The sequence below is a fragment of the Drosophila subobscura genome, chromosome E, assembly GCF_008121235.1.
Source record: "Drosophila subobscura isolate 14011-0131.10 chromosome E, UCBerk_Dsub_1.0, whole genome shotgun sequence".
Lineage (NCBI taxonomy): Eukaryota > Metazoa > Arthropoda > Insecta > Diptera > Drosophilidae > Drosophila > Drosophila subobscura.
This window is the reverse complement of record NC_048531.1, coordinates 7,909,430-7,931,684: the sequence shown is the minus strand read 5'-3', so window position 1 is coordinate 7,931,684 and position 22,255 is coordinate 7,909,430. Positions and strand designations below refer to the sequence as shown.

General features: G+C 42.4%; 1 protein-coding gene across 13 annotated transcripts in view; it reads right to left on the bottom strand.

The window, feature by feature from the left end:
- Nucleotides 1-22,255, bottom strand: part of LOC117891763 (SH3 and multiple ankyrin repeat domains protein 1) — a 62,931-nt gene that overhangs the window by 33,010 nt on the left and 7,666 nt on the right. For 11 of the 13 annotated variants that reach the window (XM_034797399.1, XM_034797386.1, XM_034797397.1 and 8 more), the window contains exon 2: nucleotides 13,807-13,853. The exons of the other annotated variants lie outside the window; for them this stretch is intronic. The gene's annotated coding sequence lies outside the window, so the exon portion shown is untranslated. The remainder of the gene's footprint in view (nucleotides 1-13,806; nucleotides 13,854-22,255) is intronic. 13 annotated transcript variants of the gene reach the window in all.

Here is a 22,255-nt window from a genome sequence, read left to right as displayed (position 1 = left end):
CCCCTTTTTGTGTGAGTTTTGTGTTAATTTGTTTGCAACCCCTAAGTGGCGAGGGTATGAGCATTCCAGACAGTTGGACAGACAGCTGTCTTGCGGCTGTCAAAGTACAAATTTCTAGCACAAAACAACGTGTCCCTGTGCCTGTGCCTGAACTACCAATTCCTCTTCCATCAGCTGTCTGTCTGGTGTGTCTGCCTGTCTACTGTCTGTTGTCTGTTGTTTTCGGTCTAACATTTATTTGGTTTGCATAGAGGGGACACACACAGCCCACCGCACATGTGGGAGAGTGTCAAAGTTATAGATTTGTATTTCATTGATGACCTTTAAAGGACCTACTCCTTTCGTTCTTATTAATTCCATTACCACTTGAAAGAGATATCTCGTTTTCAGCTAGCTCTTTTTTCTATTCTTAGTAGACTTTTTTAATGCCCACTGTTTCTATCGATTGTTTAATTCTAATTTGTGTTCTACTTCTACCAAATGACATATTAAATATTTATTGCACTGCTGCTTCCATCTGGTTTCTGGTTTTTGGCTCAACTTCTTGTTGCACTTTTCATTTTCCATTTGCCATCTGCAGGCGAAATGTTTTCATGGATTTTTGGCACATGACAAATGTTGAGCGAACAACACTTGTCAGCAGTTCTTTATTTTTTGTTTGCGAGGTTTTGGCCTACTTGACAGCGACTTGCCAGCGGTCTTAAGGGTTCTTTCCTGCACTTGTTGCCTTCCTGCCTGCCAGGGCAGGGGCAGAACGGGTCACCACCTCCTTGAGTTAAGTGTTTGTGACACTTGCACTCTCTCAAGGCTTTATGGAAGGCGATGAAATTGTATTTTGGCAAAAGTGCGACAAACTGGAAATGACACGAGTCAGCCGGAAAGAGTGAGATGGAGAGAGCGACAGGCTAAAGGTTGTGTGGGGTCAGAGGTCATCCGTGTGTAAATTGAGTTTCAAATATGCCACATCGGATGGGCTTTGGTTGTTGGATTAGTTACAGCATCGAGCGCAGGCCCTGCAGTTTCTCTAGAGACCCCATTTCAGTGGGTTAGTGGAGAGAGCAGCCCCCACTGCGACAATGCGCCCGAGTGCTGCAGTTGCATGTGGCACAGACACAGAGACACACTCTCACACGCTTTGACGGTAATCGGAAAATACATTCGTTTATGCATAATGCTCCATGCACATTTGAAATTGCCTTTGGCTGCCGTGAGCAGTGGGACTCTGTCGTCTCACCTTTTGGGGACGAGGTTGGTGGTTACCAGGCTCCAGGATAGCCACTCATTGCGCCCGTCCACTTTGTTGTGGCTGCCAGCATCAAGCGTCAAGACGAATGCAAAATGCAATCCCATCCACAGTCCACCCGCATGGAAAACTTCACTGAATGGTAAACTACGAGTATTATTATTCACGCTGCACTGTGGAGCGAAAAGGTTGTAGGAGAACTTGATTAAAAAATGCACTTGCAAAACATCTTATGATGTATTCTAATGGGAAGATTTGCCATTTTATAACTTTTCCAGGTCTTTAATATTTTGTCATACCACTGTGACTCCCTCTCCCTTCGACGCAGTGTTGCGTGCGCCGGAAACGGAAATGCGCACATAATTCGGTTAGGAAACATGCTACAAAATGGCGCCCGAGCTGCTGGTAGCGATGGAAACTTTAATTGAATAATATTAAATGCAATTTAGTCCGGGAATTGTGACTAGCTTCTGGCGCTTCACTCCCACACCCACAAAACAAGCCTGACTCTAAGGCTGAGGCTCAGGCTGAGTACATTCAAAGACGTTTCTGGCTGAAAGCATCTCTTGGCTAATTTATTTTGCCATTTTCTGTTTATTCCAAGAGCCAGCAACAGCAGCAGAGGAGGAGCAGGAACGAAGCGTAGCGAATCGAAAGCAAAATAAGAAGAGAGAAAACTTTAACCCCGACACTTGTTTTCCAGTCACGTTCATTTTCAATCAAGTGGCATCATTATGCTCCCAAACAAACTGAAGATGGAATAAGAATCCTCAAGGGAGAAGCCTCCAGAGAGTGGGAGGAGCAATACGAGCAGTGGGAGGAGCAAATGCTCAATACAATACGAAAAATTAACTCTGACCCTAGAGTCAGGGCCCCTACCCCATGCCCTTAACTCTTTCTTGGGGGCAGCAATCAGTCCTTTGTCGGAGAACATCAGAACCACCACAGAGACCACCAACAGCAAATGCAGCAGCAAATCAACTGCCAAATCAACTGAAACTAAAACTGAAAGCAAGCAAAAACCGCACAACTTATTCGGTACACCGAAGGTGGCCCTATCCAGTTACAGGACTCCACCTCCTCTTAGAAAGGTAGACACAGATGCTGCATCTGTGGGTAGTTCTACTTAAAGGGAAGCATAGTTCGGAATCGTTTTTGGCAACATTTCATAGCAAAAGAAAATAATGAAGAAAAGTTGGTGTAACAAAATGCACAAAATGTAGTCATTGGATATTGGGAAAACATTTTCGACAATGGAATTAAGCCAAAACCACAGTGTCTGGATAAAGTATTCGCACATAAACATTCGAGAGGAACTAAAACTTCAACTGGCTAACCTCAATGTTTATTTATGTGTTTATAATATTTGAAAAGTTCTAAAAAGAATTGATTATCCAATGATAAGAGATCAATTAATTAAGCCGACACAGGAGCAATACTCTAACGAAATTTCACTAATTTCAGCATTCAAAAATTACGTCAGAGAGCAACAAAAAGTTGTATTTGTGCAATCAAATCAAATCAAATGAAACGAAATTGAATCGGGCGGAAAAAAAGTCCAGCAAAACAAAATGATATGCAAATGCAAAAATGACGTGTATGGTGTGTGTGTGTGTGTCGCAGTAAACCGATTCAACCGGTTTCCGAGTGCAAAACCAAAAACAAATGGCAACCGACAGACAGGTAACAGAAACGACTTGGAAACATGACCATACAAATGGTAGCACCACAAGCATACAGTCAGGCTTTTATAAATTAAAATAAAGGGTGCTAATAATTGTTGAGTCGAGCAATAAGTAAAAGAATGAAAGGCAAAGCTTGTTACGCAGAAAGAGTAGCGTCCCGTTTGTTATTTCGTTTGCTTCCCACGATAGTCCCGTATTTGCAGAGAGAGCCTCTCCCGCTTGCAAGCAGTGAGGGCATTGTTGTTGCTGAGAGAGCAATGGAATGACCGAATTGGGAGGGAGCACAATCAATGAGGAGGAAACGATCGGCATTAAGAACAACAACAAACTGCGTCTACTTACGTTCGTGGCGAAATACGAAATTGGAGAAGTAAGAAATGGAGACTTCAAAACTTCTACACTGCTCTCTCTCACACCTCTTAATCAGAAAGACGTTAAATCAAGTGCAGCTCAAACTGTTCGATGCGGTAACTGCAAGGGCAATACGGAAGAAACCAGTAAGCTCTCTCTCTATGTGCCTTCTCATGATTAATTTCTATTTAACGTGTAAATATGATTTCTGTCAATTTCCTCAATAAATTAAATTTACGTTTAAGCTCAGCAGCAGCCAGGGATAGTTTCATATTTTATGTCTAGCTTATCCGGTGAAGGACTCCATCTTCATCATTTGGTTCCTGCTGCTGCTGTTAGTGCCTGTGTCTGTTGCGCCATCAATCATACGCCTTTTGAGCAGGCAGCTGGATGCAGACGCCGCACACGTGCGGCTAACGACAATCAAATCAGTGATTGAGTGGAGTGGAGTGCGAGTATGAGCGAGGCGAGGGCCAAAGTGCTATGTTGTGGGTGTAGTATCCACACAGAGCCCACAACTTGAACAGAAAAATTGAATTTTCCAATGGGCAGACCCACCTCCATCATACATCCCTTCTTCTCCTTGACGATAAAAGTAACTTAAAACCAATTGCCATACACTTGTAGAAGGAGATCCATTGGAATGTATCAATAAATGTTACCACCACTGCCACTGCTGTTTCAAATTGATTCATGGCAGCCAGAACAGATCTTTTCAAAACATTCATTACGAATTTTTGACTAGAAAACAATGGAGGATATACGCGAAACTGCCAATGTCCGACACTGTCTGCTGCTGCCACCATAACAAATATCTGATGGAGAAAAACAGATTTATTGAGAGATCTCGCTTTGGTTTCGGCCGTGTCCCACTAATAACTCAATTTGGTTTTAACCCAAACGCCATTCAAATCTATTGACACATTAAATTTGGCCAGAACGTTTCAACAGAGAGGGGGTGCTGGATAGTAATTAGACCTGATGACGTGCCCAAAAATGTCTCGAAATAATTTTGTAACTTTTTGCCTTTCATGGAGTCTTGAATCGAATCGACTCGACATGAGTTGACTTGGCCGAAAGCCAAAGCCCAAAGCTGAAAGCTGAAAGCCAGTTTGGCAGAAAAATCCAGTTGGCGGCTGCCATAACTGGCGGCCAACAAACAGCAAATGATTTTTAATAACTTTGACACTCATTAAACTCAAATTACATGCATTTGATTACGCAGCACAGCACAGCACAGCACAGCTCTGTGCGTTTAGAGGTCTCTGAATCGTAAGCCGCTTAGGTTTCATCATCATCAGAAGACCATATGGAGGGGCCGCCACTGTGATGGGCGGCCATTAGAGAGGACATTAGGGAAGATGCCGAAGCAGTGGCAGGAGCCGGCTGTAGTCGATTTTGAAACCAGAGAGTGCATCCAAGGCTTTGGCGGATCAGAAAAACATTGATAAAACACTTGATTTTATTTTAAAAATGCTCCCTCTCTGGGTGTCGGATTTCGCTGGATCTACGCTTTTTGTGCCATTTCATACAGCCTTAACCCTGTAAGACATCCTCCCTTCTACTCGTAAAAAGAACTTCCACAAAAAAGAATAAAATTAAACACCTTTTAATTAGATTTTAATTAAAACAAAGCTCATTGAACTGTTTGCATTAAGAATAAAATCTTTTCAATCGTTTCTTTGGCCAAGACGGTAACAAAAAACTCATTAAATCAGAAGTAAAATTCTCTTGAAGCGGTTCCCAACATCAACGAGAAGGTGAGAGGGGTGTGTGCGTGGTTTGATAGATTAAAAGGCCTTCAAATTAATTACTCAAAGTGACAGCGAGACAGGTGATTTCTGTCAAGAACCAAGGCGCAGACCCAGACCTAGGGACAGACCCAGACCCAGACCTAAGGCCGGGGCCCCTTGGCCCAGCTTAACCCTGAACTTGACAATTATGAGCTATCCCTAGCTCCCATGTCGCGGCCGTGTCGCGACCATGTGCTAAGTTCTTTTTAATTGCCATCGGATAGGAAAAAGGCAGTCAGACTGGCCACAAGTCTTGGCCGATTCCCGCCCTGACCTGCAATCGTAAAAAGCTGTTTGTTTTTACGCTTTGCTAACTTGGAACGTGCTCGCAGAGTGTTCACTGTGCTCCGTGTGAGATGTAAGTTGCAAGGGGACAAGGAAATGGGAAGGTTTTATTGCAAATTTTCACTAAATTCGCGAGTGGAGAAGAAACGGCACGAACCTGCGGCGCTCTATAGAGAGTGCTCCAAAGATGGAACCAGAAGCACGCCAGAAGCATGAGCGTCACCCCAGAGCTTTAATGGCCATGCGGGAATGTGGCTCCTATGCAGCCAACTTCGTTTTCTTTCACAGCCAAATGCATTCCAGTGCTTCTCAAAATCATCTCCAATGCAAAAATGCAGTTCCTCTTGGACCTCTTTACCCCGAGTGGTCAGTGGATCAGCGTTTACTGTAATTTCAAGCTGTAGATGCACTAAAGAATTATTTTATCGGTGATCCGTTGATTCCCTGTACAAATTTCCCATAAACAAATGGAAAGCTTCACTCATGAACATCCGCTAATGGAACTGTGCAACCAGCAGATGATAATATCCTGCAGTAATTTCAATTCCCACAGAAATTAAAAACAAATAAAAGAAAACGCTCACGAATATGAGAGCCGCAAACACTTTGCCTAAAAGACCTCCTCCACCCCCCCGCAGAGAAGATATGGAGAATAAATACGAAATGCACGAAGCAAAAACTATCCAATTAAATACGAAACTGAAAATCGACACTTGCCACAACAAGAGACAAAAGATCAGGGCATGGAAAACTGTAAGGGGAAAAGGAAAGGAGGGGACAGGGGCACAGGAGCGGCACCGTTAGCCGAGGTAGAGGCAGGTAGGAGGTGTTTACCACCGTTGACGATGACATGCAAAGTGCAGCTCTGCCACATGTGGCACGACCAAAATCGCAAGAGGTAAAGACAGGCAGGAACGAGGAGGGATTGTTGATTCTCTGTTCATTTTGCTCGCGTCACGTGGGAAACTTTTCAAGTTCAAAGCAATTTTCCACAGAAGAAAACGACAACTGTAAAAAAACAACAGCAACAAAAGCTGCAACTGTGGAAAATACAATGAAGCATGCACTCACGTGAGACCTGATAATAATCGGATTTGGGGGGGAATCGTGAGGCGGCGACGACGACCCAGGAAAGAGGAACACAACGAAATAATACCAAGAAAATACGAGAACTAAACACACAACAACAAAATACAACGAAAACCTACCTTTCAGGGGCAGAGGATTTTAGCAGCGGGTAAACAGGTCTCCCCCGGGATGCCATCCCATCCCATCCATCGATTCAATCGCCGTTCTCCTCCCCACTCCCTATTCACTTAGTGGCTAAGCACTTAATGGATAGATAGCCTTCGACTTGCAGCAGTTAGAATTAATTGACGTTAATAATGTTCCGATATCGAAGAGTAATGTCCAAGAGCCCATCAAGCGGCTTCTGTGCGCCAAAAGGCAGTGTCTACACCATCTTGTGTTCAACTCGTACCTGTTTGAAGAACGGTTCTTTCTTGAAACGCTTTTCTAGTTATTCAGTTGAAAATTTGTTTGCCAAGCGACGAATGAAAAGTACCCAGGGACACGCAAAGAACTGCCCAGTGAAAAATATTACAGCTTTAGCAGATAGCTCAATAAACAATACAGGGAACTACGATGGCTAATAGATCGACTAATAGGTAGGTGGATATACATATGCAAATGGATGTGTATCCATACTCTCAATTTCCGATACTCGATACTTGCACAGAGTAATAAACATTAAAGATCATTTATTCGCAATTTGCTCAATGACAAAGCCATTAATAATCAATTTCATACAAATTGCATTCACCGACAGACAGACAAAGAGACCGACAGACACACAGACAAGAAAGTCAGGTCATCAGGTGGATGCAAAAACCACTTGAACTACTTTCGCCCACATTGCAACTCGTGCTGTGGCACCCACTGTGTTGTTTTTGTGTCTGCTACAGTCTCCATTTCCTCTCTCTCTCTCTCTATGTGTCTCTGTCTCTGTCCGAGAAAGCAATTTAGTTGGCCAGGCCAAGACATAATTTTAAATATTAAAAACTTTTGCTGTGCGGTTTTCAGTGGGTGGCTTGTTTTAAATACTCGTACCTCAAAGCCAACGCTTGATTGACATATAAATAATAGAGTTGCACAAGTTTATATGCTCACATATGTATTTGTGTCGCTTAAAGCGGTGCCACCAGCTACTAATATTCGCTTGCATATGTCCCTCCAGATGCTGTTGACTCCCTCTCCACACACTTAAAGCCAGAGCTTGTTAGCAACCGAGGGCTGCTGCCGCCTGACGAGCGGCTTGTGTAACTAATCACGGGATACTCCTCCTCTCTCGGGAGTAGTTTCTTAAGAAAATGAATGTGGAAACGCTCCTCGCTGTGCGCCATTAACACCCACATTTTTCAGTAGCTTTTAGCTTGGTTTTGGTGTTATTTCTCCTTTTGCCTCTTGAGTGGGCTCCTGCAGGAGCTTTATTCAGTTCGTGCCACTTTCCTGCGGCACTTGCAGCTCTTTAAATACCCTCCAGGCCACCCCCAGAGCTAGTTATCCCTGCTCTCAGAGTCCTCCTCTACTCGCTATGCATTTTTGAACAATCGCTAACCCAAATAAAGTTTCTTGCGTTCTGTTTTGTATTTACGGCCTCTCCTCCCAGGAGCGGGAACAAACAAAAAGCAAAGCACACACACACACACACACACGCACACAAATAGTCTTTATGGCCTAAAAGGATAGTGGCAAGAGTAGAGAAGCAGCAATATCCAAGTTTTTGGCACCATTAATTATAACTTCTATAACTTCTTGTACAGTGTGTTCGTAAATGTTTTGTGGTATCTTCTGCTCCGCATCTGTTCTTGCCACTGTTCGTTCGTGTCGATTTCGATATGTGATTGAATATTGTTTTTGAGTGGCATTCCTCAGTGGCTGTTAAATAATAGCCAGACAAGAGCTTCTGTAAGACTTTTGGTCGAAGGAAGAGAAGCACTTTCCAAATAATATTACCAAGAAAATATAATACCCATGCAGGGAGTAAAGAATGGAAGAAGTCACTCGAACTAGCATTGACATTCCCATTTATTATTTACTTGCCATAGAGTATCCCATATTCGTTGGGCAGATGCCACTGCCATGTTCTCTCTCTGTTGTTCTAGTTTGTATCTTGCCACTTGTACGAGCGTGTATCTTGTATCTTGTGCACACAACTTTCGCAAGGGGACACGAGTACATGCCAGAGATAGCAGCAATTTCCATTGGCAATTGTGTGGCATCTGCGCCGCTTCTCTCAGCCATGTGAAACTTGGCCATTAATTTGAACACCGTTTTATGGCAGCAGAAGCAGCAGCAACAGCCAGCCAACAGAAGGAGAATCAGTAGGGAGAAGCCACTCGAAAGCGAATCCATCGCCCCAGGTATTAGATATTCTTCTCATATTTTGCATGCAAACCCAGACCCAGACCCAGACCCCTTGTAGCCTTCTAGTTCCTTCTCTCGGCAACATTTCCTTTTGTCTGCCACAATTATGCATTATCTTGAATCGCTGACGTTGTTGCCTGAAGCTGTAGCTGTAGCTGTAGCTGTCGCACGTCTTCTTGCTTGGCGCTTTTAATTTTGCATTTAATTACTGTTCACATTTCTCAAATTTCTCCCTGTCCACATGTCTTTCTCGGCTCTCAGGCAGCACTCGCTCAGGTGTCGTCTCTGTGCGACGACGTCTGGAAGGCATTATCATTATCATTCGCATCTGCATCTGGCATTGGCATCTGCTGTGGCATCGTGCAGCGGCAACATTATGCTCATTATGCATTTCACTTTGCTGCAGATGCAGATCCCCAGCTTCCCCCCACGCCTCCCCCTTGTGCTGTGTCCATGGGAAAGTTCTCTCTCCGTCTCAGATTTCATGTTTCACAACAATCACAACAATATCTCTCAGTCGGAAAGGCAGAAGGAAGAGAGCGACAGCGATTATTAAATGAATTAAAATAAATTATAATTTATGTTGACTTTGATTTTACTTGCAAAAACAGAACACTAATTCTGTGTGCAAGATGAAGATTGTGTGTACATAGTATATCCTTTGAAGAGGAAAGACCAGAAGCGATATCCCTGTAGACATCAGTTTGGCCAGCCATCTGGCTTAATTAATTTATGCACCCTCAACACAGAGCAGCACATCAGGAGGCAGCCTTCACTTGCAGCGGAGGCAACTCCATGATTGACTGCTGCCTGTTGCCAGTTGCCAGTTGCCTCTAACTGATCAGCAGCAATCACTGGCCGTGCAGCACAGCATCTAATTATGCACTCGATGCTCCTGCTGCTGCTGCAAGGAAAAACAAAGACATTGTCGGAGTCGGAGTCGTAGTTGGAGCTGGAGTCGCTGCAGGTGCAATGTAAATTGGTGCAACATTGCGGTAAAAGGCAATAAAGTGGCAGGTCGCCATAGAGAATACATACAGCAGCGAGCGAGATGCCTAACTGCCGATGCCCCCACCTGCTTGCACATGCCACATGTCCCATGCAAATAGTCCGCTCCTTCCCGCTCCTCGCCCATTCCACCACTGTGTTCTCTTTCTGTGCCTGCCTCCATTTGTGCCTTAATTAATTTTGATTGCAGCTTGCAACAGCGGCAAGCACACACAGTGAAGCTGTTGCACAGCGGAAATGTTCATCACACGCGTGTGGCAAGAAAAACGGCAGCAGCAGCAGCAGCAGCAAAATAAGAAAAGAACTACTGCAAACGGCAACCGCTATTGACCAGGCTAATTAATTGAATTGCATTGCAGAGGTTGGAGGACCGCCCATCGGGCTGCCACAGACCACAGACTCTTCTCGGCCATTATTAGAGCACTAACTCGTATGCAAAGTGGCCCAAAGAGGCAGCCTGATCGGATTATTAGCCAGTGCAGCAACTAACTAACATTCGACCGAGCAAACGTTCAGCTGGGATTTGCAACGTCTGCAAGGCCTTCCATCGACACTACGATGCTGCCTCTTTGACCACAAATCATTCATTTAGCCATTGGGGTTATTTATGGCCATAAAATGCAATCGAAATGGTGCGGTTGACAGTACCCAAAAAGAACAGCGTTGACAACGCCTGACAACATCCCAAAAAACATACCATCAAAAAATGTCTACGCATAATTCATGGGGGAGTCCCATGCCAGGCTAGGCACGGTGGGTGGGACAGCTCCAATTTGTGGAACGGAAGAAACAGTAGAAGATATTTCATGTGAAACTAGAACCTAGATTTCCAAGTAATTGCCACTCTTAATACTCGTACCGGATTAAACAATAATTAATTATGAAGTGGACCAGCAAGTGGCCGCAGCTGAAGCTTTTTATGTGCCAGAAACCCAGACAGAATGCATTGGGCCTTCGAGCGGATCAATATGATGTACATATATGCAGAAATGGAAAGAAAATGTAAATGGCATAAAATAATACATAATTCGACAACATAAACGCTAAGAATTAAAAAGGAATACAACATTTAAATAAACTTATATTGATATTCTTTTGCTTGCACCACCTTTCCTACAGTTGCCGCTTCCTTGTCCCACTGTGTGTCAAGAGTCTTACAAGAGTTGCATGCAACATTACCTCATCTCTGGGGCTGGGAGATTTATTTGCGGTATGGGCCGGCCCGGGGCTGGAGCAGGCGCAGGTCGTTTGTCGGTTGGTTCGGCGTCAAAAGCATACAAAATTTATGGTCAAATCAACACCAACAACGAACATCCATTTGGATATTATTTAACCAGTTTTCGTGTGGTGGGGTCGGGGGGAAGGCCACGAAGGCGGTGACCCCATTCACTGGCGCATCTCGGGGATAGTCTTGGACTCTTGGCTTATAATTTAATTAGCTTTGCCTTTTGCCTGGGCTGTTATCGCCCCAAAATCATCCTTACATAACGAATGAAATGAAGGAGAGCCGAAGCAAAGGGAAGGGACCAACGGGCTGCACGGGTTCAAAGTGCGCCCACAGCAGGTGGGGAGAGCTCTGAGCTCCTCTGTGTAGGAGCTCTAGGGTTAATTGTCTGCCAGTTTCAGTCACGAAGCCAAATTTGACTATTCATTATCCATTCAAAGAGACTTTTCTCGGACTGGGAACAATCAGAGCCTTTCTAACAGGAAATCCGCACGATCGGGGTCACCATCTTCAGTCACAGCCACAGCCACAGTGGGGTGACCCACTAAATTAATATGAATGACCACATTTCACGGCAACTATTTCGCACCTATGTCAAGAGACGTCAAATGTTTATGCAAATATCGTTTTAAATGCGCTGACTGGAGACTCGCAGGTACAAAGATACAGCGAGGCGACAGAGGGGCGGGCTACCAAAATGCAAAATAAACACACACAACAAAATCACAACAAACAAAGGCCGAAATAAAAGCTTAGACGCAAAATGAAATCATTTCGAACGTGTTTGTGTCGTGATTTCTTTGGATAAACGGCGGCTGCCAGACCACAGCACAACAGCTCTACAGCTGGCCGGCGACCTTGTCAAATTAGTGCCAAAAATACCGGTGACAAAAGATACACTCGCCCCAGATCCCCCAGCCAGTCTCAAACTTCGAGTGTATTCATAAATCAGTGCACAATGAAAAGACACAGGGAATCCACTAAGCGATCTCTTACACCGAAAAGTGGTTGACAAAATCTGGCGTTTCGCGATGAATTTTAATTTCAATTTCAGCTTTTGTTGGCGTGTTTCGATTTTTGGCTACTGTGGAGCAAAGTTTTGTGAAGATTGCGAATACATTAAATCAATTCAAATCTATTACTTTCGCTATGAAATGTGTTTGAGAACTGGTTCTGGCACACGATTATTGTTAATGTGAAATGTAGATGGCTAATAAAAGCGATCGAAATTAAATGATGGCAGGAAATGGCAAAACCAAAGCAATCGAATTTTTTATTATTCAAAATTCGTGGTGGGTTTAAGTGGCTCTCAAAAATGCCATTTGGTAGCGATTTGGGTATTTGTTTTAGCTGGCAGTTTGAACTTTGATCTTTGAGCGGACTGGTGTGTCATTTAATACTGCTCGCATTCGTTTGAGATCGGACGTGGAATTCGTTTCCATTTCACACAGCCTGAAATTACTTATCCGCCAAAGTTCATAAAAAAATTGATACATTATTTATAATTATAGATAAAATATGCTTTTGCAGACTGTTCATGGATTAGTCATAAGCACAATTTGTTTCATTATTATTTTCCATTATTCATTCCTGTTTATTATCATTTATCTATCATATTCTATCTATCATATCTATCTTAATTTATCTTTTCTACCTATCAAAATTCAATTTTTTAAATTGTTCTATCAATTTTATTTGTGCATTTCCATTCTCTCTCTCCTACTCATTCTATATTTCCCTTCACCTTTCACTAGCTTCGTATTTCAACCATTCCCATCGACAATTACTGAGTTCTTGGTCAATGCACTTCTAGATATGCCCCATAAAGCTTGTGGGGCCAACATTTAGCTGAGTTGTACTGTACCCCTGACTAGTTGTTTGTTTAAGTTGCCCAATCTTTCGGTTGGCCCACCTCTTGGCCAAGCGTCAGCATTTAATTTACCCACTTTACGCGGGGCACAAGCCAAATTTTGGTCACTTTAAAAAGCCATTAGACCCTGCTTCGAGACGGAGTGAAGTTGGATGAGGAGTCGGCCAAGCGGAAACTGAACAAATTGAGATTGAGATTGTTTCCCAAGCTGGAGGGGGGAAAATGCTAATTCTGTACACAAATCAATGCGGATGAAGAGGTCTCTGGGCTGAGGGATGAGTTCTTTTCCACAGCTCCGTTTACCTGACGAGTTAACACGTTCGTGTCACCTTCCCTCGCGCTCCACACTGAATACTAATTGGAAGGATGGGGTTAAACGGGTTGAAAGACACGTGCTTGACCCCTCTTCGGAACCTTTGACCTCTACGTCAAGCGGCTTAATTATGACATTATAATGAAAGATGGAAGGGAAAGAGTTGGTAGCCAAAAGCCATCGACTATAGCAATACATAATTGTCAGACATTATCAGTGAAAGTCAGCAAATGAAGTTAATAGTCGGTCATTCTCTCGTCTCTGCGCCATGTTCTATAGCAAAATGAAAAGCTTGAAAATGGTTGCATGTGAGGCGGGTATTAGGAACAGGAAATGGGTCTTCTGAGGTCTGCGAAAGTGTCGGGAGCTTGGACCTCGAACCAAGTAAAAGTAACACAATAGCCATCAAAGTTCATTCACACCATGATGAAATAATTAAATAATGCTCACACAGTCATAACTATTTATAAGCGGACCGGACCACAAAGCGCGTTCTCGTGTTTCAAAGGAACTCAACAAAAAACCCACACAAAAAATAAATTTGCAAACAAAGGAGTCAACTTATATTTTGTCCTTTTGATAGATTAATGGGGAGGGGGAGACTTACTTCGTGAAATATGCCATGAAATTGATGAGAAATTGCCATTTAATTACCTGCAAAGAAACAGAAAAGGGGAGAAAGGGAGAAAACGATTAAATTGAGTTTTCTTGCTGCAGCGTAAACAAAGTTTTAAACTGATTAACTATTCATGAAAAACTTTGCCATAAATCATCATCGAGAAAACCCGATTTGTTCCAACTTTTCCCAGAGTTTCCCCCCTTTTAAAGTGCTGGAGGCGCTAGAGATGGTCTATGTTTAGACCGTTGTTTACTTGGGCAAGCAAAAAACAAAGTATTTATTTAGTCATAAGTTCCAACTTTAAAAAAAATGGCTAAAGCAATTTGTGGCTTCCTTTAGACCAATTGTATATTATGTGTCTAACAATTTGTGTTTCAAATATCGACAATCATCGATTATTGCCTCAATTATCGTCAGATAAATTAGCACTCGCTCAGGAAGCACTGATTAAAGTATCGTTAAATATTTATCGGATATTTTCCATTAAGATATTCCCTCGTTAATATCCATTAATGGGATACCACCAGAGCGTGTTACATCCAATTTGTGTGTGTATCCCATTCGCATCCCTGCGGACTCCAACCGTCCCCTTTCAAACCGCTGTCTAGAAATAATCGTCCCCGCGGCACGTACAACAAACAGTCGCGGAAATAGGCATTGGCAAACACCTTGGACCGGGGACCCCAGTACAAAACTTCATCACAGGCAGAGTGCATGGCGGAGGCTATAGCTCCAGCTCCAGCTCCTGATCCCCCACCCATCCCTTACAGCAGCAGCAGCGGCGGACCCACCCACAAATGCAGAGGCGCTTTGTGGCTCCAGGGTCGCGTTTTTATCCGCTGTCCCCGCTTCACCCCCACTCCTCTAGACCATGCACTAACCCTGCATTTGCTTTTGTGTCTCGTCTACGTTTTATTCTCTGCTTCTCTCTTCGCTTGTTTGCCTCTTTTTTCCTTCTCTGCTCTCCGCTGCTGCTGTTGCTTCTGCTGGCCATGTTAATGACCCTAGGAGGCTGCCTAGGGAGCATGCATACACAGAGAGAGAAAGAGAGAGACAGAGCGGAGAGAGTGTGTGTGTGCCCACACAGTGGATGTCAAACTGTGGGCTCCCTTTTGTAGAACGGCTCGTTGGCTGCTGTCGCGGCTGCTGCTGCTGCTGCCGCTGCGGCTACGCGTTGCATTCAATTTAGGCGTCTGCGCATAAAATTGCATCGTTTGCTTTGCTTTACTTAGCCATGGGGCATGCAACAACAGAAACCACAACATCATCATCACCTCCCTGTACATGTGGAGCATTTGCAAATAGGGTGATTTGTATTCGTTTTCTTTTCTTGTTTTTGCTTAATGAAAATTAACAAATTTCCAACACATGTTGGAACACAAAGCCACTAAAAATCATTGCAATCGGTTAATTACTACAGCCAGAATGAAGAAAAACAAGTTTTACTCGTTTGAGTACTCCAAACTGCTGCCGAATGGGGTATTAGAGCATCGCTCAATCGGTTTTCGTACTAATCTACAGTTTTCGACTTGTTTCTGCGCTAATTTATATAAATACATTTGGATACGGGGTGCAGGAAATATTACCCCATGTGAAAATGGATGAATTTAATGCAAAAGAAGAACGGATGATGCCTGATGCCGCCTGTGGGTAGCACTGATTCAATATTCATCAAGAGCATTCAAGAGTACATTCAATCTCACAATCTTTCACTTTATGTCAAAGCCGAATAAAAAACAACAACAAACATAAAAGCTCAAAAATACTCGCATTCAGATGTACACACACCTCTGTTTTACCATAAACAACTTTTGCAATTGTCAGACTTCATGTCGACACTTCAGACACTCGACTGGAGTGGTGTGGAGCAGGAGGAGTGAGGCGAAGTGGGAGGATGAGAAACAGCGGGAGATGCAGTAGGAGTAGGAGTAGGAGAAGAAGGCAACAATAAGAGCAACAACAACAACAACGCATTGCACTCTGTGGGCGAACTCCCAATTGCAATTCCAGGCTCCAAATCCCAGTCCGAGTCCCAAGTTCCATTCTCCTCCGCCAGCCTCCAAACACACGTAAAGTTGAGTGAGTTGTAAATGAAGCCCACACATGGGTCTCCTTCCCTCTCCCCTCTGCCTTCCCTTCCATTTGCCTTTGCTCAATTGGAGTCAATGTCTCGGCGGAGATTCATGCAGAGATTTTCTGTATCTGCATCTGCATCGGCAACTGCCGCGGGCCTCCCGCCGTCCGCAACGAACTGGAGGAACGCGTTCAACGAGCGACCGAGCATGCCGCGTGTGTTAATTGCAAAATGTTGCTTTTTTGCCTCTCCTGACAATTATTAAGCTGATATACTTCTCTCCTTTTCTATTATGCTCTCACACACACACACGAGTACAGGAAGCTTTCACACTCATGTGTAACATGGATAGGAATGCAATGCATGGCATGGTAGGCACAAAAGCTCTCCCAAACTGAGACAGTCATAGAAATCAAATGATAAATTACTCCCGATCATGATGCTTAGCAGAATAAGAAGTAGCATTATCTCTCTGCCTAAATATTTGGCTTTCCATTGGAAAGCTTTTCATATTCCTCCCATATCGAGCAGACACTTTCCCAAAGATTCTGAGGCCCGAGGGCCAGTCAGTCTGTCTATGAAAAATCATTTATTATGTTCACGTTTCTTTTTCTAGAGTGGAGAGCCTTTAACTCATTTCACGCCCATCAGCAACTCACATCTCACATTTCCCCATTCCTTGTCCAAAGTCAGTCAGTCATACGCGTATAATTATTTTTAACTTAAATTTTTGTTAAGTGCGGGCTGTGTCTGTACCTGAAAGCTGTCGCTTTCAATAAAATACAGACAGGCGCTCACAAAATACTCACACGCACACACACACACATGGTGCTAGTGGGCCATTAAATTTGCCAAATTAACATAATTACAGGCAACTGCAATAAAATGTAATTCATTTTGCCAGTTTGCATTTGGATTGGTTTTGGTTTCGGACTTGCAGTCGGTATCAATTAGTGTGTAATCAATAATGCAGGAATGCATTCAATTAGGATTCAAATAAACTATTCAAAGTCCTTATCACAAACAGCCTTCAAAACGACAAAGAAAATGTGCGTTTCCTCCTCCTCCTTCACCTCATTCCAGTACCGTCATCTCAGGGCCGCCAATCAGTCCGTCGTTTGTTGGGGCTATGAAAAGCGCAGCGCCGTTTGGAAATAAATCAAGCACAAAAAGAGACCACACCACCGCCACACAAAAAAAGACCAGAAACCCACCAAAAGAGAAGCTGAACAAAAAAAAATGAATTCCAATCCGAAATGAAATGTAAATGCTGAGCCATCAAAAGATTTCAAGCTGCTCCGACAGCTGAGAGCAGATGATTCGTTCGCAAGTAACAAAAGCCACCAGCAGAGAGAGAGAGAGAGAGAAGAGCCGCCAGGCGGCAGGCACCGAAGACGGAAGGTAGGTAATACCGAATGTGGGATACCCTAAAAGCCAAGACTAGGCAATATAAAGCTGATTCATGGCGCTGTATTTCATGATGCCAAGTTATTTTATAGTAGTTTATAGAAGTAGAAAGGGAATCGATATTTGTGTAATGAAAAACAAAGACGCTGAGCTCTGCTCATATGATAACCAGTGAATGGATGGATGCAACCTACAAGCCCAAACGACATACCTGTCTTGGTTAAGGCTAATCCATAAAACATATTTTATTTCGTATCAACAGAAATTGGAATGCTAAAGCAGGAAAAACTTGGTCCGAGCCAACGAAAAGTGCAAAACATGCAAACAAGGAAAACCGAATATACAAAAATAAAAGAGAATGCGAAACCAAGAAGCAACGGAAGGAGAAGGAGAATGAGAAGACGAGTGTGACAGGCAGGTGTGGCGGCGAGGTGGTGTTTGCTCGGGGAGTTTGCCCGAGACAGAAGTAAAGAAAAATGTATTTGAGCTGCGTGAGAGAGAAATGGCTCATTGGAATGGTGAATGGTGTATTGGAATATGGAACGGGGCGGGGCGGGAGACAGACAAATGGTTAAAAGGGTGATAACAATGCAAACGAGAGAAATTAAATCCAATGAAAGTGAAACATTCAGTGAAAATTTGAAATTAGAGATGATGCACCGCAAAACTTGTGTTACTCTTTTACCTATTTCTATGTGTATATTATTTATGTCAATTAAATTAATTTAATTCATTTAAGATGACTCCCCTTTAACTTATTTAAAACCAAAAGAGCAAAGACACAGCAGCGACTCGCAGCAATCGTAATTCCCACATAAATTATTCAAGCAAAAGCAAAACTTGAATTGCCAAACATTTATCTTGATTGAACCCAATCACAATCACAATTTCCTTTTCAGCATTCCCAGTGATTGACATTGATTCAATTAATTTAAAAAAAGTCCAAATAAAAGAGCAAATCAAATAAAAATAAAAATTTTTTTGGGGGCGCCCTAATCTTTTCGTGCATTCGCAACGACCTTCTTGTAGCGGGGAGGGGTGGAGTTCATTCAACTTTCTTTCGCCGAAAATTGAATTACATTTCGAGTCTGTGTTGTCAGTGGAGAATTGAAACATTTGACGCCATAAGAAAATTGTTATTGAGTGCTAACGGACACGTAACGTTGGCGCTAAACGAAAAACGGTTTTATAATGCCACAAGAGAAAGACAGAATGCGGAGAGAGCAGAGAGAAGGTCCAAAGAATGTGTTGCCCCAGACTCAAATCAGTTGAAAATTGTTTTTACACAAAAAAAGAAAAAGAGAACCGGTTTACCGGAACCTTTAGGAAAGTTGACCGACCAGCCAGCAGCAAACAAGTAAATCTTCGTTTATTCGTGGCCAAACAGCATTTTCGTGTTAATTATTTTGTTTCGATTTAAACTTGATTTTTATTTCCCAACCGATGGCCCTCCATTTCTGGCACTCATCACACCTGTCGCATCATCACATCATTTGTCCATCAATTATCCATCAAAATTATTTTTGAAACATTAATTTTCGACATTGTTTTGATTTGGCAACTCACAAGAGTCCATAAAAAAGTGCCTCTTGTTCGACCGCCTACAAAAATCAATAAATGGCCAAAAGCTTGCGAGCATAAGCTTGGATGACAGGCCATGTGGGCCCAATCTGACCAAACAAAAAAAAGCACAACAAATTAGACGTTGAATTGAAATTGAGGTTTCATTGCTGTTTTGGGCACATTACAGCCAACTTGTAGCTGTCCGTTGGCCAAGTATTCACGCAACGCAGTTTAACAAAACTACAAAACATGAGCCATTTATTGTAGGAGTCTTCACATATTTCGCACAAAAATTCCAATGGGTGAAGGAAAGGAGATCCTGGTTTCCACTGGTTTTGTGTTCTTTCTGCTCATCTTTCATTTGAATATTTGTTTAAAATATTTCATTTCCATGCTTATATTTCAGTATTCTGTGAAGAATGTATGGACATTGACGTGTGTAATAAATGTTCTGTAATTTCGTTTGAAAAAAATTCCTTTAAAGGCATAATTAATATGAGCCATTGTTGTTTTTTGAGAACCTGTCAGAAAACATTTACAAGAATATATAAAGAGAACACGCAAAACCCATGTGTATACGGATATCTATATGTATGTATGTACTTACATATGTACATATGTAGTACATATCTACATACATAGAAAATGTACCTTATAAATGTTAACTCGAGACCGACTCTTGCTTATTTATTGTGTGTGTGTGTAATCGTATGGAAAACCTCCTATTAGAAAGAACCCCAAACAAAACAGACAAATATTTAGTATTCAAGAGAACTTCGTCGACCTTTTGTTTGCATCTCTTCAGTCCCCTATGAAGTGAATACCTACTTGGACGCTTTTGTTTGATGTGTAACTTGTCGTCTTGGTGTTTTTTTTCGTTGCGAGCTTGTTAATATTTTATATTATATTGGCAGGCAATGATGCCATTAAATATCGATTGATTAAGAAGCATAAAGAAGAAGCTCCATAAAAGAACAGCAAAAGTGTCCAACTAAGGCACATAAATACTTGCTTTTATTGCTTCCGTTTAAGCCTTAAAGTCAATAAGCATTTCCGTAGTCGTAAATATTCCCCATTCAAGTGTTTGCAGATTAATTTTGTTTTTGTTTAGTGGTCTAAGGTTTGGTACTGCCGTATTAGATGCCCTTTGACCATCCATTGACAAACAAAGATCCCCAACCTCCAATTATCGTTGTACATATATTTTGTATGCCTAACAGGATGTTTTCCTTCATAGTGCAAGAGCCACGCCTTTTGTCCACTCCGCATAATCAACATATTCCTGTTCGTTTCTTTTTATTTTTCCACTTCTTTATCTTCTATGCCTAACACACACTTGTGCAGACACCCACATGTATCTGACAAATGTGTGTATCTGTATCTTGTATCTTAATGTGTATCTCTTGTTGCTGGCCATAAACGAGACTACGAGCAAGAGAGCATGGGACCCAGAATGCTCCTCAAATTGGCAAGGCTATGGGCCACGCCAAAGCGTAACGTGATTTGCATTTTAATGCGAAAATATGTAAAAACATAACAAATACAAATCTACATACTACATACATATGTACATATATGGAATGTATGGGGAGTTTGGATACATTTCCCCTCCCTCCTATTCTTTTCTGAAGTTTCTGGCCTATGGAAATCGATTACAAGTGCAATTTATCCATGGGAATGGTTCCATTCGGGAGAATTCCGTTTAATGGGCTGCCAAATGGTTTCGAACATAACTTGAATAAATATTTGTACAGGAACTGGAGACACTTATAAATATGTCAAAATCATATAGAAATAAATGTAATACTCTCTCTTATGTTTCTTCTTCTAGAGAATTATTACATTTGGAGATACTCCCATGTAGACGAGAAGGTACAACCATCGGCAGAAAACGTATCGTGTAGAAGGAGCCTACAAAATATTACACAATTTGTTGCTTGAATTTTGTAAGCATTTTTTTGTAGTTAATTAAGTCTCCTAGTTCTGGTTCCGCCTCTTCTGGCCACTCATTAGCCGTGGGCCTAGGTCTTGGCCTGGCCTGGCCCGCTCTGATTGATTACAGTTACCCAACAACTGTGTAGCTGCGGCTCTAGAGATTGTATGTTGCTGCCTAACTGTTGCCATAGTTGTTGCCTTCCGCCTGGCTTTATGCCACGCCCTTTTGGGATTTCTGGACTACTGGACTGGGCGTTTCAGCGTTCGCCAGAGCTCCCCTCCATTGCCCCGTTAAAATTCTATTAGCGCATTTTTTTTTGTGATTCCACTACCTTTAGCTCACTGCTCTGGCTGTGGCATCAAACGGGTTTCCAATCTCCGCGCTCGCGAGAAGCCGCAAAGAGAAGAGAACACGGAACCCCCTGCCTGACTGTCCCCACGTTTAAATTACATTTCTTTGAGTTTTTCTTTGAGGGGCTCCATCACTGACTGATGGCTCTTGATCGATACATTGATTGATTGATTGCTTGACTGTAGACTGTGGAGTAAAGGGACTGCTCGGAAATTGCTTTTAAGCCCTGTCCAACAGGATTTTGATGTGTCATTTGCAGCTTGCTGAATTATATGTTAATAAAATGTAGCTTTTGTTTCTGCTGTATCCAAATTAAACAAGTCTCTGCTTAGCTTACAGTACCCGATAAATATTTGAAAATAGAGGTTCTGCTTCTGTAGATAAACTGGAAACTGAAAGCCTGTTGTCTAGTGTTAATAAGTGTCTGCTCTTACTGTACTTTTTATTCCTGTTGCCGCTGCCGTCGCTGTGCCAAATATTTTTGACAAATGCCGCTTAGCTTTTAAAATATTTAAGCCAATTTTGTAGCGTAGCCATTCTGCTGGCTTTGTTGTCATTAAAAATTAATTATTAATGTTACATACCCATCATTGGACACTCTTTTGCCACCAATAAAACACCAAAGACCAAGCCCCAAAAACGCACCCCAAGAGACTTGCCCGTTCCTCACTTTCGTTTTATGTCCATTGATTTCTATTTGATTTCCATTTCATTGTTTTTTTGCTGCCATTAAAGTTTGCGCTTCACTTTGGGTTTCTCTTTTTTTCCTCCCAATTTTTCCTAATTTTCTTTCGGGTTTTCTTTCTATTTCTGCGGCGACACTTTCTAAACAAAATTTTCTGCGCTGAAAAATCATCGCGAAAAGCGTTACATAATTTATTATTTTGTTTTTACATCGCTTTTTCCCTACGAATCCCTTTCTGGATATACCAAACGTCGGTTTTAATACCCTAGAATGACAAGCCTTGCAAGGGAATATTCGCTACATTGTGATGTACAAAAAGTGTGATGTACCGAAAGGATTGGAATGTCTAATGAAAAGGGCGAGAGTTAACTGGACGACGTGGAGAGGATTGAATAGGAGTAACACAAGTACATATGGATAA